The sequence below is a fragment of the Erithacus rubecula genome (assembly GCF_903797595.1).
Source record: "Erithacus rubecula genome assembly, contig: scaffold_954_arrow_ctg1, whole genome shotgun sequence".
NCBI classification, from domain to species: domain Eukaryota; kingdom Metazoa; phylum Chordata; class Aves; order Passeriformes; family Muscicapidae; genus Erithacus; species Erithacus rubecula.
Genome location: NW_027635378.1, coordinates 1 through 13006, shown reverse-complemented (window position 1 = coordinate 13006; position 13006 = coordinate 1). Strand labels below are relative to the sequence as shown.

General features: G+C 48.3%; 1 pseudogene across 1 annotated transcript; it reads right to left on the bottom strand.

Annotated features, from left to right (window-relative positions):
- Positions 1 to 9958: 9958 nt before the first annotated feature.
- Positions 9959 to 11996, bottom strand: LOC306816871 (class I histocompatibility antigen, F10 alpha chain-like; annotated as a pseudogene). Its single transcript, XR_013777893.1, has 4 exons — positions 11649 to 11996; positions 11013 to 11310; positions 10373 to 10644; positions 9959 to 10280 (listed from the first exon to the last, which is right to left on the bottom strand). The product of XR_013777893.1 is annotated as a class I histocompatibility antigen, F10 alpha chain-like (transcript).
- Between the last annotated feature and the right edge of the window lie 1010 nt (positions 11997 to 13006).

The following is a 13006-nucleotide window of genomic DNA, read 5'->3' as shown; positions in this document are numbered from 1 at the left end:
CATCTCATTGACCATGCTCAGGTCATCTCATTGCAATGGTAATCTCATGGTCATGGTTGTGCCATGGTCATGGTCATTTTATGATCATCTCATGTTCAATTCATTTCCCACAATCTTATCATGGTCATGTCTCAGCTGTGGTTGGGTCGTGGTCATGGTTATCTCCTGATCACAGATACCTCATGGCCACCACACAGTGATGGGTCATTTCCTGATATTCATCTCATTGTTATGGTCATCTCATGGTCACAATCACATCATGGTCACCTCATGGCCATCTCATGGTCACAATGATCTCATTAGCATGGTCATCTTATTGTCATCTCTTGGTCACAGTCATCCCATGCTCACAGCAATCTCACATTCATGGTCATCTCATTGTAATGGTCATCTCATGGCTATGGCTGTGTCATGGCCACAGTCAGGGTCATTGTAAGCTCATGGTCATCTCATGCTCATGGTCATCTCATGATCATCTTGTGGGCAACTCATGGCTACGATCATATCATGGTCATGTCATGACTGTGGTTGGGTCATGGTCACAGTCACCTCATGGTCACAGTAATTTCCTGATCACCTGGATTTTGTGGTCGTGGTCATCTCGTGGTCATCTCACAGTTACCTCATGATCATGACCACAAATGGCCATCGTGTGTTGTGATCATCTCATGGTTATCTCTTGGTCACAATCATGCTCATACACATGGTCACCTCACAGTCATGGTTATATCATTGTAATTGTCATCCTGTGGTCCTGGTCATCTCATGATCATGGTCATCTCATGGTCACAGTCATCTCATGGCCATTTCAATGTCATGGTCATTTCCTCACCACCATAATCTCATGGTCATTATCACAGTCACGGACGTAATTCTGTCAAGTTCATATCATGGTCATGGTCATCATAGGGTCACAGTTATCTCAAGGTCATGGTTGGTTCATGGTCATGGTCATCTGATCACAATCATCTCATGCTCATGGTCATGGTCCTCTCACGGTCATGTTCTCATGCTCATGGCTGTGTCATGGTCATCTGATGGTCACAGTCCTCTCATGGTCATTATCATCTCTTGGACATGGTCATAGCAATGGACATTAAATGGTCATGCTCATCTCATGTCATGGTCAGCCAATGGCTACAATACTGTCATGGTCATCTCATGGTCATGGTTGTATCATGATGGTCAAGGTCATCTCATGATCATCTTGTGGTCAACTCATGGTCACAATCATATGATGGTCAGGATCATAGCTGAGTCATCATCATGGCCATGTCATGGTCACAGTCGTGGTCATCTTGTGACCATGCGTAGCAATGAGGAAGAAAGACACACGGACTTGCTTGCTTGGACCAAAGATCATTTATTGTAACCAACTGAACCTTTTTATACTTGAAACTTAACCCAAACTTAACCCAAACTTTACTGAAGCAAACACGCATTGGTTGCCTGTCACTGTGGTGTCACTGTTGACGTGTCCCTTTACCCAATCAGCCCTCTGATGATGTGCTGTCCATGCATCTCCCCAGCCAATCACTGCCTCACACATGAGGTGACCACCAACCCACTCTCCGGCCATCTGACCCACAGCTGAACCCTTCCCAGAGTTCCTTTGGGTGAACAAAATTGAACAGAAGTCAACAGGATTTAGCAAATTTTTAAAAGGTCCTTATTCTGTATAACTTTTCTTATTTCCTACAATTATGGTCATCACCATCATCTCATGGTCATGATCATGCTAGGCTTAGCTCAAATAAAAGACTAGATAACCTCGGCTTAAGGCTGTGGGAAAACCCTTTGCAGAGAGAGTGAGTAGAAAAATCACCCCCAGAACCCTCCTGTTCAATATGTTAATCATTGCCAGAATGTTCCCTGTTCTCTTTGTTGTCATTGGTTCTTTCTTGGTGCAAAAAATTTTAATATTCCCAACCACCCTTCCCTACTGGATCCCCTCCCTAAACTCCACCCTAACTTGTCCCCTCCTCCAAGTTTATAAATATTCCTGTTTTGCCCCGGCCCTTGCTTTTTTGCCATCTTGCATAGAATTAGCCTCCCTATACCACCTTTCTTGGTTCATTCAATGCAAGCTGCTTGGCTTGCAGTTTGTTATTTTTGTATTACTAAACTTTTTAGTTCCAGACCAATCAAGTCAGGTTTTCTTTCTGCACAAGGTTGCCAAGTTCCATGAAGCAACTGATCCTAATATCTGGGCCAGGATCAGCAGCAGCTTCACTTGGCACCCGAACAGGGACTCCTGAAATACTCTGGGGAGCCGAGAGCAGGACCTGCCCTTCCTGGCACCAAATCAAGGCTCTGGGAGCCGTTGAACACTGTGGAGTCAGGAGGAGACAGCCTCAGTGTTTTCACCTTCAGAGAAGGTAAGAGGAAGGGCGACATCCATCCCATCTACTCTTTTTCTCTCATCTAATTTGGCAGTTCAATTTCAGTTCATCAATGGGTTCCCAGATGTCTGTAGAGCAGAAGGACATCTAAAGGGATTTTAAATTCAAACTGGCTTATTAGGAAGGAAATTTGAGAATAAGGAGCTTCAAAATTTGATCCTATTGGCTTATAAATCCACTCCAGAGGCTACCAAAGACAAGCTCTACCTGATGGACATTTGGGACTCAGTTGGGAGAAAGCTGTATAATTCAGCTGCAAAAAGGGATGACTCGGCTCAAAAACTAATTATTGTCTTTCAAAAAGTAAATGACATGGTCAAATTGGAACAGAAGGAACAAAGCATGAGGTAAAATTTATTTGGAGGACTGAATGAAGCTAAAAATTTGGATGAGCCCAGTACTGCCAATCTTGCTCTCTCCTTCACCCTCTGTCCTGCGACTGAACCTGATAACAGACATGGGCTGAGCTGGTTTCTGCCTGTGCCCAAAGCTGGCCCAGGGAGTTATGCAGCTGTGCTGGTGACCCCGCCGTGCTACATCCATTGTCTTTGAACCCTCCACCATGGACCGCTGATGGCAGTGCACAGGTCATTGTGGACCACCCCCACTTTGTCCCTCCTGTGCCCTCATGTGCTCCTGTCTTAGGTTGCAATGAAGGATGTGACCAAAAGTGTGTATTCTATCACCATCTGCTAAAACCATGTGGGGCAGTGTTCCTTATCTCTGTGGGAGATATTCTCTGCTAATGGGTCATCTGTTAAAAAACAGGTGGAGCAGTCATCGTTATTTTTTTCCACAACCCAGCCTTCCCCCAGGGAGATATCATCTGCTAATGGGCCATTGAGTCCCACTATAAAACTGATAAAATTACATCCTCCTACTGGAAGATGTGCCAGCCAGGGGAAGGAGCCAACCATTTCCTACATAGATAAAATCTGAGATTTGGATCACCAAAGCAGCCTTTTTTCCAATTGATTCCAGAGGAAAACCAGACCTTTCCACATTATCCCTGGGCCTTCAGAGGAAAACTGCACCTTCTACAGGAGCACTGCTCCAGCTAAACCACATCTGCCACTGCAGGAGGATGCAGCCACCATTTAATGGGACTGCTGCCAACACCCTGACTGACAGTGTCAGGTTGTATTCTGACTCGATCAGTGTTTTGGGATTGCTCTTTGTAACACTGTATTTTTATTTTAATTTTCTAAGTAAAGAACTGCTATTCCTATTTCCCACATGTTTGCCTGAAAACCTCTTAATTTCAAAATCATAATAATTTTGACAGAGGGGATTTACATTCTCCATTTCAAACAGAGGCTCCTGCCTTTCTTAGCAGACACCTGTTGTCCAAACTAGGACAGCTCCTCATCCCCTTTACCCTCCTAACACCTTGCAGTCCCATCCAGTCAAAGCACCCATGGCTGTTACCCCACTATCTGCCCTGCTGCAAATAGCAGCCATTGTGAAATCACAACTAACACCCTCGGACAAAGACCTGGTTTGTTAGGTGTCCCCACCTCCAGCCCCTCCTGCCAGTCCTCACTCTGTCATGGCTCAACCACCACCCTAAGGGGTCATCCAATCCCGTTCCTGCCAGAAGTGGCACTGACTGCCATTCCCCTGGGAGGAGACCAGAACTACCTTTAAGGTGGTTCCAGTAGGGTCCATCCCCAAAATGTCAATGTCAGATTGCCTTGGCCTGCACTGAGGCCCAGCAAGGGGGGGCAACCCAAGAGACAAAAAGGTGCTCATTGCCAAGGGCTTCTCCTGCAGATTGTCCTTCTCTCCCTTCTCTTCCAAGGAAGACCTCTGCTGGTTGAAGTCAAGGAAGAGAAATTGGAAAGAAATTAAAAGATGGCCCTGAAGAAGGGTGAATGGGAGTTGGCTTCTAGACTTGACATAATGCCAATAAGGTATAACAGAAGAGGCAACCCATGCTGAGAGGTTTTGGCATTTAGTGAAATAAAGGAACTATGAAAAGCAGGCAGAGATCATGCCCAGCGCTCTCCATGTTTTACAAGCTGGTTTCAGCAACTTTTGCTGTGCACATCTTTATTCTGCATGGCATAAAATAATTAATGGCATTGCTGTTATCCCCTACTGAGCTTTTGCTATGGGAGTTGGGGTGGAAGAGACAGTTAAATAAATTGCTTTCTGGAGCATGGGCTGGCATTACACTTGCCCAATTGGCAGGGGAAAGAACTGACCCAGACCAGCAGGCCAGGAACTTGCAAAGACCAGTGTTAAATGACATGATTGAAGTGGCTAAAATGGCCTTTTTACAAGTACCTGAGGCCAGTAAGCTGCAATTGAACTTTGCTGATATAAGGCAAGGCCCTACAGAGCCTTATATGACTTTTCTGGATAGGGTTAAACTCACTATTGATAAACAAGTGGCTGAGGACCAGGTTTGGGAAGCTGAAACAGCTAGCAGTGGTCAATGCTAACCCTAATTGTAAGAAGGGCTTGAAGGCTTTGCCCTCTGACCCTGAGACCACCATCCCCCAGATGTTGGGGGCTTGCAATAAGTTGGTTACTCCAGAGCATGTTGCCTCCCTCCAAGGAAAAGTATTAGCCAATGCCTTGATTAAATCTCAAAAGCGTCCTCAAAGACAGCAGAACCAAAAGCCAGGTCAATGCTTTAATTGTGGCCAAAATGAACACTGGGAAAGGAATTATTGCAAACCCAAAAAGAGAACTCTCAAAAACTTTGTGACTGGAATAAACCAGGCCAGATACAAACTCTTGTCAGCAAGTCCAGGTACATTGCTGCAGCCAGTGAGGAAACTCGAAGCAGAGCACAGGACAGTGGCATGTGGAGACACAAGAACCCCCATGGCTGAACACTGGCAAAACAGACATTGGAACCCACCAAACCTCTTTTTGCAACACCTCCTCAGGGACCTGCCTGCCTCAGTACCGTGCAGCTCCTGACTGGAGCTGTCACCTGCCCGGTCAGTAATGATAACTGATTTTATCCATCATGTTATCTCTACAGGCCAGCTAGAACCAGAATTGCATGCCAAGAGGTTTTCTCAATATTGGACTAGGCAGACATAATATTGAAGATTTCTATGTGTTGCCCACTGTTTGAACAGTTACTTTTAATCAGGTGATTACAGGGATAGCACGGTGCCCTAACCCTCTTTGTTTCATCCTCCAAGGAAGAGTTTTCACTCAGGTTTTCCTGTTGCCTGCAGTTGACAATGATGATGCTGATGAAAATTACATTGCATGGTCCCAATGGACTGGCCTGGATAAGACTGAAATCACCTGTGGTGTTACCTGCCTGGGAAAAACTGTCACCTGGACAGGCCTCGTCGACACAGGAGCAGACGTGACCATTATCTCACACAAGTATTGGCCAACTGAGTGGACTCTTGTTCCTTCACTAGATACACTTGTGGGAATTGGGGGGCACAGCAACACAATGAGGAGTTTACATCCTGTTTCATTTAAAGGACTGGAGGGCCATGTGGCCACTACCAAGCCATTTATTATTAAAAAGTGCATGTTTGAAGTAGAGATCTCCTGTCCCACCATGGACTGAGACTCGAAACAAATTTTTAGCAAAGACTACTGATGAGCACGGTGCTGTAAAACTCACTTGGACCTCAGGCAAACCCATCTGGATTGATCATTGGCCCCTTCCCATCAAAAAGCTGTCCACACTCGAGTCTCTAGCTTGTGAACAACTGGAAAAAGGGGCATATTGTCCCTACAAATAGTCCCTGGAAAATCCCCTTTTCTTTATCAGAAAGCCACATAGTGAGAAGTGGACGCTGCTTCAAGACCTGAGAAGAATAAATGAAATGATTGAGGAGATGGACTGTTGCAGACAGGATTGCCCCTCTCTTAACGTGATCCCCAGGGGCTGGTTGTTAATGATTATTGATCTGAAGGATTGCTTTTTCAGGATCCCTTTACATCCAGAGTTTGTGTCAAGATTCTCCTTTTCCATTTCTTCCATCCACCAACAGTCGTTGCTGAAAAGGCACCATAGGACCGTCCTGCCACAAGGGATGTGGAACTCCCCAACAATATGCCAATGGTACATGGCAAGGATCCTTTCACCCAAGAGAAATTCCCCCAAGTAATGATACTGCACTACATGGATGGCCCCCGGCAGCTACAGCAAGCCCGGATAAAATGTTCCAAATAGAACAGATCTTCCTGGCTGCCTTAGGCAGACATCAGCTACAAAGTGATTAAATGCAAGCAAGGCCTAGGCTTAGGCTATCAGCTCTTGTGTGATTTCATTTTGATTGCAGCACTTCCTTAGCCAGAGAGAAAGAGATTTGGGAATGCTGCACAGGAATTCTGCAGGCAACTTTATTTCTACGAAGGGACCCAGCAGCAAATCCAAGTATGCAGAATATCAAAGGGGTTTTATAGGGTTGGGGTGGCTTCAGATGCAGACCAATAAAATTAGAGATTGAAAAACTATCAAAATATTTTAAAGTTTTAGGTGAGAGTGACCAATTACTTAGAAGGAAAAAAGACCAGTTAGAACACTAAAAGATAACACGAGGGTCTACAGGGGGTGAACATTTCTCTAAGGAAGGATTTCTTATCTAAGGGTTAAGTTTCCAAGAGGGCCCTGAAGGGGTATCTCAATCATCCACAATGGATGACATCCTGATTGCCTCAGATAAGGAGATCACTCTGGAACTTGTCACCACCGACATTTTAGAGGAGATCATAAGTCTGGTCTACAAGTAGCCAAAGATGAAGTGCAGTGATCCTCCCCTTGCAGGTACCCAGGGTACAGGCTCACTGTCACACCACAGATCAGCCACCTGCAGGAGGAACTCACCACCTTACACCCTCTGCAGAAACTCAATTAACGGGGTTAGGACCCTCCTTGGAATCACAGACCAGGATTTGGCTCCTTTATTTGATTTATTAAGGGGGGACACGGACCTGAACTCTCCCAGAGACTTCACACCAGATGCCAGAACCAGGTTGGATAAAGTGGCTACAGCACTGCACACTCACCAAGCCCACTGACACCACCCAGAGTCACAGTTTTGATTTGCTATTTTGGGAAAACGGCCACATTTTTATGGTTCAGTTTTTCAATGGAGAAAGGATTTGTCTGTCCTTTTGTTAATTTTAGAATGGATCTTCCTATCTTAACAGATGCCCAAAACAATCACTACTTGTCCTGAAATCCTTTCTCAGCTGATCATGAAATCCCAATCTCAAGTTTTAACCCTTTCCAGAAATTATTTCACTGTTATGTTTATACTCATTACTTCCCTGTATTTAGAATTCTTAATTCAGTAATCTGAGGTTTTTCAAATTGCTTTAGCAGCTTTTACAGGCCAAATCTCAGTTCGTTTTCCAAAGCATAAATTAATACACCTTCCTTTGAATTTTACCCAAAAACCCCTAGAAAGCCACACCTCTCTTAATGCTCTTACTATTTTTACAGATGACTCCGGCAAATTTCATAAATCAGTTATCACCTGGAAAGACCCTAACAGTGATAACTGGGAATCAGACATTGAACTTGTAGATGGATCAACACAGATTGTAGAACTTGCAGTGGTTGTCCATGTTTTCTCAAAGTTTTTAATTCCTTTCAATTTAGTTACAGATTCCTTTTATGATACGGCATTGTGGAATGAGCAGAAGGTTCCCTCCTAAAATTTATCACTAATGAAAACCTATATATATATAATATTATATATATAATATATAATATATAATATATAATATATAATATATAATATATAATATATAATATATAATATATAATATATAATATATAAAATTTGCTCAAAATTTTCTTTTTTAAGAAAACAACCTTATTTTGTCACCCATGTTGGTTCACGTACCAACCTACCTGGAAGTGAATTCAGGGCTGAAGGTAATGCCCATGCTGATCACCTCAGCACGCCCATTCAAACCACCCTTCCAAATTTTTGTGAACAAGCCCATTTAAGTCACTCTTTCTTTCACCAAAAAGCCCCATCCCTCCTAAGAACTTTTAATCTTACTAAAGATCAGTCCCACATGATCATCAGCTCCTGTCCTGATTGCCAGCAACAATCCATTCTCTCGGGGGGAGGTGGTGTAAACCCCAGGGGACTCAATAGGTGATGGTGATCAGGAAATGACCATGACCATGAGATGACCATAAGATGATCAGGACAATGAGATGACCACATCAGGGTCACCTCAAGGCCATGGCTGTGCCATGGTCATCTCTTGTTCCAATCATCTCATGGGGCTGTGGTTGTGTCATGGTCATCCCATGGTCATCTCAGGGTTGTGTCACTCATGGCCACTCTCATCTCATGGCCATGGTCATGAGCAGAAACCTCTCTGAGATCCCAAACCCCAATTTTGGGGCACTCAAGGACAGATGGGGACAATGAGGCCTGGCCTGATCCCTCCCCCCATCACACTGCCCCTCCAGGAGCCTGACACAGCCAAACCCTCCTGGGGACACCTGGGACATGGGACACAGAGCGGGAAATGAATCCTGGGGGATGGAGCCAAGGGTGGCTGGCAAGTCCCCATGTCAGTCCTGGTGTTCCCATCCCAATCCTGGTGTCCCCATTCTAGTCCTGGTGTCCCCATCTTGTTCCTTGTGTCCTCAACCTGTTCCTGGTGTCCCTATTTTCATTCCTGGCTCTCAGAGAAGAACTGACAGACACTGGAGGAGGGAACCTGGATTTATTGCCTCAAGCAGGATTTATTGCCCCAAGCAGGATTTATTGCCCAAAGCAGGATAATTTCACACCAGAACTAAAGCATTGGGAATGTTTATGATTCTTGGCTTTAAAGAAGCCAAAATGGGAAATTGATCCATTAGCAGAAGCTGTGGGTGGGTAAAAACACGGGGAGGAGCTCTGCTGGAAAGCCTCAGTTTCCTGGGAAGAGGGAAGGAGCTAGATCCAGCTCCATGGATTGCTCAGGCAGTGATTGCTGCTGGGATGAGAGAGGGTCACTGTGTCACCCTGTCCCTGTCCCCATCCCACAGGATGGGCCTGGCTGGAGCCCATGGAGAGCAGGAGCTGCTCCAGATCCAACTGGATCCTGCCCACTCCTGCTCCATCCATCCCACCCAAACCCACTCTGGAAACCCAACCTGATCCTGTCTCATTCATCCCACACCAATCCTGGCCTGTCCACTCTTCCATCATCCATCCATCCATCCATCCATCCATCCATCCATCCATCCATCCATCCATCCATCCATCCATCCATCCATCCATCCATCCATCATCCATTTTCCATTCATTCATCATCCATCCATCCATCCATCCATCCATCCATCCATCCATCCATCCATCCATCCATCCATCCATCCATCATCCCAACTGATCCTGCTCCAGAATTCAGCCCCAATCCCACTCCACGATTCCATCTGATCCTGCTCTGGATCCCTCCTCTGATCCAGAATCCCTCCCTGATTCCAATCTGTCCATCCTGTCCCAGTCCCCCTCTGGAATCCCACCCTGACCCCACTCCGTACCTGCGGTCAAGCCGTTGCTCCCACATCATTTCCTGCAGAAAGAGAAGATCCATGAGATTCCAGCACAGATCACACACTGGGATTAACCCCAGGATCCATCCTGGGATCCACATGGAGGGGATCAAGAGCTGGATCCGCCACTGGTACTCACTGGCTTCCATGCTATATTTCTTCCCGTCCTTCCTCCCTGTAGAAAGACAGTGGGATCAGCGTCGGTGGCACAGGATTCCCAGAACGGTGCTGGGTGGATCTGTGCCCCTTCCTGACCCCCATCCTTGTGTTACCGGATTGGCGCTTCCAGACGACGAATCCAACGAGGACAATGAGGATGATGATGGCAACAATGGACACAGCGACCACCACAGTGAGATTCCCACCAGATGTCGGCTCTGGGAATTGTGGGATGATGATGAGGAGGAGGGGAATCCCCATCTGGGAATTCCAACTCCCCAGTTCCCACATTCCACATTCCCAGCCTCACCCCAAGCGAAGATCCCGGGCTCCGACATTCCGGGATGCTCCACCCGGCACCGGTACTGCTCCCGCTCCTCCGGCCGCGCCTCGATCCTGGCCCAGGTGTGGAAGGTGCCGTCGCTGTTGGGAACGACCCCGCCCCACTCCGTCTCCTGATCCCGGATTTCATCCCCCTTAATCCAGTTGACCGCGATGGCCTTGGGGTAGAATCCGTACGCGTGGCAGGACAAGATCAGCATCCCATGTTCCTCTTTTCCAGACACATGGACATCAGGGGCTCTGGAATGGAATAACAGTGAGAGACATCCATGGAATTCCATGGGAATGGGATGTGGGTGAGATCTGCACATGGAATTCCCACTGGAATGGGATGGGGGTGAGATCTGCCCCGTGGAATATGCACAGGGATGGGATGCGGCTAAGATCTGCCCATGGAATTCCATGGGAATGGGATGGGGGTGAGACCTGCACATGGAATTCCATAGGAATGGGATGGGGGTGAGGTCTGCCCATGGAATTCCCACTGGAATGGGATGGGGGTGTGATCTGCCCATGAAATTCCATGCGAATGGGATGAGGGCAAGATTTGACCATGGAATTCCTACAGGAATTACACTGTTCACAAGTCCTCCATTCCCAAATCCCACATTCCCACACGAATTCTATTCCCACCTTTGCAGTCCAGCTCCTTCTGCCCATATCCAACGTATTTCTGGATCTACTCCGGGCAGATGTGCCCCAGGTAATTAGTCACTCTCTCAGCCTCGTTCTCATCTTCCCAGCGCCTCCTGGTGACCTCAGCAGCGCTGTCGGCCGCCACGAATCTCCTGGATTCCAGGTCAAAGGAGATGAAATCCCTCCCATCGTAGCTGTACCTCTCGGATCCACGGACACTCTCATCGGACAGGAGGTCACAGCCAGAAACTCGCAACCACATGTGGAGACCTGGGGTGATTGTACCCACAGAGACCCATGGAACCCCAACCCCATGGGGTCCCAACCCCACAGAGCCCCATTCCAGCGCTATGGAGCACCAGGGTCTGATGAAGACCCAGAGAGCCTCATCCCAGCTCCACAGATCCCGTTCCCAGCCCCATGGATCCCATCCCAGTCTATGGATCCCATCCCAACCCATGCAGCACAAGATATCCCATACCAGCCTAATGGATCCTCATCTCAGCCCCTTGGCACCCTGTGAATCCATATCCAAGCCCTATAAATCCCATTCAAGAACTATAGATCCCCACCCCAGCCTCACAGATCCCATCAGTTCCCCCACTCACCCCTGCTCTGGTTGTACCGGTTCTGCACTCTCTCCAGGCTCCTGGAGCATACACGTGCTTGTTCCCCACGTTGATCTGGGTCTGCCCATCCCAATATTCCGGCTCTGCTCCGTCCTTCATCCACTGTGTCAGCGGCTCCATCCGGCCCCACTCGCTGTTGTAGCGTGTGAAGGGGATCCCATCCAGGTACCCAATGCCCATGAACTGGGGGATCCCCGGGCTGGGCTCTGACACTGCCACATCCAGGTAGCGCAGGGAGTGGAGAACTGGGGGGACACAGAGATTTGGGGGGGGTGAGGGGTCATGGATCAATGAAAGGGGAACTGGGAAAGTGGAAAAGGGGTGCATGGTGTCCCAGTGTCCAGGAATAGGGGCTCAGGGAACTCTCAGTGCAAATGAAAGCGGGTACAAGACCGGGAGAGGTGGGATGGGTGTTCCAGGGAGTCCAGGGCTCCCCAGTGCCAAGGAAAGAGGGGTCATAAGGTGGGGAGACCCGGGATGGCTGGAATGGGGGACTCAGGAGTCCTTGATGCAAATGGAAAGGGCAGCTGGGGATGAGAAAAGCAGGAATGGGAGTTCAGAGGGTCTCAGAGTCAAGGAAAATGTGGGTCTGGAGCTGGGGAAGGCGGGATGGATGGGAAAGGGGGTGCAGGGGGGGATTGGTATTGGATAAAGTAGTGCAGGGGGGGCTCCCAGTACACGGGACTGGAAATTCAGGGGGTCCCAGAGCCCAGAATCCCCCCCTGAGACCCTCCACGATACCCCAGGAACCCTCCCAGACGAACAGCGGGTGGAGAACTGGCGGGATGCAGAGTTTGGGGGGACAGGGAGCGGAACGGGGAGAGCCGGGAAGGGTCCAAGGTTTAAGGGAGGGACTGGGAGAGGCGGGATGGGGGATCCAGGGGGTCCCTGTGCCCAGGAAAGGGGCTCCAGGGGTCCCCAGTGTTGAGGGAAAGGGGGGGCTGGGACTGGGAGAGGCGAACGGATCCCGGAGGCGCAGCCTGGGAGACGGGAAAGAGACCGAGGGAGTGCGGTGGGGGAGGGAACAGGGGAAAGGGGGAATTCCAGGGAGTTCATCTGGATCCCATTGGATCCCCGCTAAGACCCCCTGGGACCCTCTGGGACCCCATTTCGGGAAGCGCCGGGAGTGGAAAATGGGGGGGACACGGAAAGTTGGGAGGTTCGGGGGGTCTAAAGGTAGAGGAAAAGGGCGGGACTCGGGTCTGGGAAAAGCGGGATGCCCAAAAACGGGGTGCAGGGGGGCCCCAGGCCTGGAAATGGAGATTCGAGGGTGTCCCAGTGCCCGGGAATGGGGGCTCAAGGGGGTCCTTCTGCTGGAAAAGGTGATGGAGAGTACA